Genomic DNA, 6,103 nt, shown 5'->3' with positions numbered 1-6,103 from the left:
ATAAATATTTCCTTCAACTTTATCATCTACAGGCAATCATTCTGCCTACTTGATGTCTACATTTTAGTCATTTGTATGTGCACATCACACACACACACACATACCAGAAGCACACCAGGTATTCTATTATTCTGTTTTGTAACCAGCCTTTTTTGCCCAATTGTAACTATTCTAGGACATAAACACATAATTTTAAGTGGTTGCATAATATTGTATAGATATACATACAATGAATTTTCTGTGTTTGGACTTTTAGCATGTTACCTTTTCCCCCTTATTGTAAACATGTTGAGTGAACATACTAGTATCTTGGGATAAATTTCCAGAAGAGAAACGATTGGAATAAAGTGAATCTACATTTAGATACTTGTCAGACTGCCCTTAAGAAGGGCAACCTTCAGTTGCATGAAAGTCTGATGTCTCTGCAGTTTCAAAGACACTAAAAATTACCACAAACTGAACATTTGCATGATCACCTCTTTCTAATTTGCATTTTTTTCAAAAATATTTTTATTGATTTCAGAGAGGAGTGGAGAGGGAGAGAGAGATAGAAACATCAATGATGAGAGAGAATCATTGATTGGCTGCCTCCTGTACGCCCCACACTAGGGATTGAGCCTGCAACCTGGGCATGTGCCCTGACCAGCAATCAAACCATGACCTCCTGGTTCATAGGTCGACACTCAAGCCTTGAGCCACCCTGGTAGGGCTAATTTGCATTTCTTTGATTACGAAGAAGACTGGGTAAGATTTACAAAAGATTATGTAAAATTGAAATAGTTGACTTAGAATCAAGGTTTTCCAGGTACCAGTAAGAATGCATTGCATTAATAATAAGCTGAAACAGACAATTTCATTTAACTTTTTGGGGTTAATAAACAAATGGGTCAGAAAAATATGACAGGTATATTTTTCTAGCTTGGTATTTTGACAATATAAAGGTAAATATAAATTATTTTAAATTGCCATCATAATAGAGAACTATGGTTGGAGGACAGTTTCCTTAGTTGGACTTGTACCTGGTTGGATGACTGTACCTATCCACTCAAGGGAGGTCTCCAAGGGCAACCTCAGGACGCTGTCCTCAGACCTATCTGTTCAGTAGTTCTATCAGTGCATGGGCGAAGTCATGCTGAATAAAGCCAGAGATGATGGAAAACTGGGTAACAAAATTGGAATTCCCAAAAGAGCATAAAGGGAAAAAATAACTCTTATCAGCAACCACACTTGGAGGATAGGAGCTGAGTATTATTGTTTGGTAGTAGCTTGTATAAAAAAATGTTGGCACTTTAGTGGAATTAGTAGATTTTGAATCTGCAGTGTGATACAGCTCAGAAAAAAGCAAACGTAGCAGAAGACTGAATTGATGGAAACAGGAATAAGTTACTTCTAAAATGTGGGAGGAGCGAGCACTCCACCATACTGCCCTGGCCAGACCCAGTTGGGATGATGTCTGATGTTCTGGTTTCTACGCTTTTGGAGGGTGTGAGCCTCTCTCTCCTTTTCACACCTAAGAACCTTCCAGACAGTCATGCAGTGTATTTGGGCCTATAATTCAATGCACTTAGTTGGAAAACCCAAGGGGAATCACAGATAGACTTTAGAATTTTTCATGCATTTCAAAGTCCCAGGGGACCATCTTATTTGTTAAACTGGATATCTACATGATGATTATTTTGTATCTTTTTATTTCGTCTACTTCCAGGGATCTAGATATTTCTTATTCAAGAGGATCATTCATAGCACATTCCTTCGAATGTCTGTATATGTTTGTTGAAGAATCAGGATGGTAGCATTGTTTCTATGGGGCACAGGCATGAAGAAGGAATGGAGGAAGATGATTACATTTTTCTTTATACATCTTTACTTTCACTACTTACAGTGAGCATGCATTGATTTTCTTTTTTTAAAAAAAGAAAATATTAAGACATGTATGTATTATTATTTTTTGAAACAATCACAAACTTATAAAAAGTTGGAAATACATCGAAAAGAGCTTTTTGAAAAAGTCCTCAACCATTTGAGAGTAAGTTGCCAAACTGAATACCCATCATGCATATATACTTCAGTATGTATTTCCTATAATTAAGAACCTACATAACCACAGTATGACTGTGAAAGTAAAAACATTAACATTGCTAGATTACTACACTGAATGTTCATACCCCATTCAGGTTTTACCAATTGTCTCAATAATGTTGTAGATAGCAAAAAGGTTTAGATCAGAATCATGTTGCATTGAGTGTTGTGTATCTTCAGTCTGATTTGGCCAGTGTAAAACCTTTCAGGCTGGTTTCTCTGGTCTTTTCAGATGTCCCCATCATAATTTGAGTACTTTCTTGCTTTCTGACACAGCAAGATATTTGAGGCTCATCTTGTACTTTCACTGCCTCAGTCTTGGAACTGACCATTTTTCAAAAGATTTTGGTTCTTAGTGTGGGAAATGGTACTTAGAAACCAATGTCTGAGTAATAAGATTGTTCACTGGCATTGGGGTGTTGCTGCTCCCTGTGAAAAGAGCTAGGGTATATAAACATGTGTGTGTGTATGTACATGTATACATATGTGTGTGTACACTCACATATACACACAAACATTTCACATTTATATTTATTTGTATATTATGTATATGGAAAACCATAGTTTATACCAATACATCGAATTCAATCTAACACCAGGGTTTATACCGGTTTTCTCCCTTTCCATATTTGTAACTCCCATCCCTGACAGTGGGAACGCCAGCTTGCTTTATTCTTATTATATTTACTTATTTGGTCAACCTGCCTGTATGTTACCAACTTTCCGTCTCTGCCATGACTCCCTCTTGTTCACAGATCACCCTGCTTGGGATCTAACTCCCCATGACAGTCACTCTCCCTGCTCCCTCTCCCCCCATGTGGCTGTCTTTCTCACCTGAATCTGGTTCTGATGTCACATACCAGGTTCTCTTGTGAGGATGCTTTTCCCATCCTGTTTGGGTTCTCACTCCCATCTGGCTGCCCTTCCCCTATCCCGGTGATACCTTACCTTGCTTTGCTCTTGCTTACAGATATGCTATTACCATCGTTTCTAAGGTCCTTTATTCATTAAAGATGCCCACACTCTATTTTCTCAAGATTAGGCAATAACAAATGAACATCACAGCCAGGAGTTTTAGAAGAGTCAGAATGGAGAGCAGATGGGAAAATGTGGTCAGTACATCTGTTCCTGCTTCAGGGGTGAACTGTGACAAACTCCTTCACAAACAGTTCACGGTAGTTGACAGTCCAGGGCAGCCGTGGGCAAACTACGGCCCGCAGGCCGGAATGAATAAAAGTAAAAAAAAAAAGACCGTACCCTTTTATGTAATGATGTTTACTTTGAATTTATATTAGTTCACACAAACACTCCATCCATGCTTTTGTTCCGGCCCTCCGGTCCAGTTTAAGAACCCATTGTGGCCCTCGAGTCAAAAAGTTTGCCCACCCCTGGTCCAGGGCTTCCTTCTTGGCCATTTCTTTTTGAAGGGACTAGTGTTTGAATAAGCTGTAACTAAGGCCAGGGAGAGTTTCTACCCTGGTTCTGATTTCTTCAGTGTGCTGACGTTCACATTTTATTTTATTTTTTATTTCATTTTATGTTTTTTAATCATCACCCGAGGATATTTTCCCATTGATTTTTAGAGAGAGTGGAAGAGAGAGGGAACGACAGGGAGAAATATTGATGTGAGGGAAACACATCGATTGGTTGCCTCCTTTACACACCTGACCAGGGCCCTGGCCGAGGAGGAGCCTTCAACCCAGGTTCATGCCCTTGACTGGAATCGAACCTGGGACCCTTCAGTCCTCAGGCCAATGGACGCTCTATCCACTGTGCCAAACTGGTAGGGCTGACATTCAAATTTTAGAGGAGTGTTTTTGTGGACTATCTGTGTTAGAATCGCCTTAGATATTTTTTTCAAAACGGAGCTTCCCTTCCATCACAGATCTCTGATTAAAAGTCTCAAGGGTGGAGGTAGGGTTGGAAATGCAAATTTTAAACAAGCTTCTTAGAGGTGTCATAAGCACTCTTAAGTTTGAAACATTAAGAAAGGTAAACAACAATTTGCTTAAAAGGTATTTTTTTAAAAAGATTGCTCCTTTATATACTCTACTTTATATGATTTGGGTGTTTCTTTTTTATTCACAAAGAGATCTATTTTTGATGCTGACAAGGAGTCTAGCACTGTTAATGACTGAGTCTTGGTATCAAATTTGAAGAGACTATGTAAACATTTGGCTATTTGACCCACACTGCCATCTAGTGGCAATTATTTCAATTACAGCTAACTGTAGCACAAGTATATGACTTGAACCTTATAGGGAGTTGATAATTAGGCAATTCATTCTGATTCAAATGTATTCACTTCCTGAGTAAATGTTTAAAGTATAAAATCTCTTTTATTCATATTGATTAGTCTCACTGTCAGTGAACCATGATATTATATTATGAGATTTCTCGGTAAATATTTAGAGTTTGTTGGCCTTTCTTCCTTTTGTATTTTGTTGGGCCATTCTGGCAGTGATTTGGTATAATTTGCTCAGAAAATCATGAATCAAAACCCTAGGTATTTTTTTTAAACAATTTTGCCTTTAATAAGTGTAACGAGTTTTCATTAAGATCAAATAAGTTCTCTGAATAAACTTTTAGATACTTTTTGTTAACTTAAGAGGGGGAAAATATAATATTAGAAAAAAATTTGAGGGAATAGCTACTAGATTTTAACAAAATTGAAATACATGAATTACTATTTATCTTTATGAGACAAATACCATATGATTTCACTTATATGTGAAATCTAAAGAACAAAATAATTGAAAAACAAAATTGAAACAGATGCATAAACACAGAAAGTGAACTGGTGGTTGCTAGAGGGGAGGGAGGTGGGGGACTGGATGAAAGATGTGAAGGGATTAAGAATACAAATTGTTACTTACAAAATAGTCATGGGGATGTAAAGCATAGGGAATAGAGTTATAGTGTTGTGATGACTATGCATGGGTCCAGGTGGGTGCTGAGAATGTTGGGAGGAACACTTTGTGAAGTGTAGGATTGGCCACTGTTCTGTATACCTGAGTATACCTGAGACCAATACAGAGTAATGTTGAAGGTGAACTGTAATTGGGAAAAAAAAGTTCAAAAGACAGAGGAAAAATTATATTAACATTGATACATTTATAATAAACCCAGAATAGTTTTTATAAAATTTACTATACTCTTGTATCATTAATGTCAATCTTAAAAAGCTTCTAATATAGTATGTTGGTGGTAAATTGAATAAGGCATTAAAATAGTGAAGATCCATAAACTCAATATTATCTTGTGGTTCTATACCTATGAATACCTATGGTTATAATTTAAGATTTATGAAAATATTCAATTGTATGGTTACATAGCCATATTCATATATATATGGTTATCCTATTAATATCATATAAAGTATTACTAATGAAACCTCAAGTGTATTGCATTACTCTTATATAATTGCATGTTAAAATATGTACTAACAGGAAACCAAGATGGCGGCATAGGTAAACACCAGAAATTGCTGCCTTGCACAACCACTTCAAAAATACAACTAAAAGACAAAACAGACATCATCCAGAACCACAGGAAGGCTGGCTGAGTGGAAATTCTACACTAGAAGGAAAGGGAAAAGCACACTGAGACTCAGAGGAGGCACAGAAGTAAAGTGCAGAGGTACAGAGGTGCACACGGAAAGGACTGGCAGCTGAAGGCGCAGCGCATGTGGAAAGGGCTGGAAATTGAGGACACTGTTGTCTTTTCCAATCAGGAGGGAGTCTCAAGCTCCTGACTGCTCTGAACTCCAGTTCCTGGGTGAGTCTCTGGGGTCCCAGACTCATACAGGGGAGAAACTGGACTGTCTGGCATCAGTCAGAACTCGAGGGCAGCTTTCTCTCAGAGGTACTTGCAGCGATTACTGGGACACTGAGAAGTGAGGCCTCTTAGGGTAGGACTTAGGAGCAGCTATAGCTGCTTGCTCCGCCCTGTTGATCCCCAGAGACCCCGCCCCACCCAAGCTGTGCGCAGAGGCTTTTGCACGTGAAGGGCCTGGCCCTTTGAC

This window comes from Myotis davidii, unplaced genomic scaffold, assembly GCF_000327345.1.
Source record: "Myotis davidii unplaced genomic scaffold, ASM32734v1 scaffold68, whole genome shotgun sequence".
NCBI lineage: Eukaryota > Metazoa > Chordata > Mammalia > Chiroptera > Vespertilionidae > Myotis > Myotis davidii.
The sequence above is the reverse complement of the archived record's forward strand: the minus strand, read 5'-3'. Positions refer to the sequence as shown.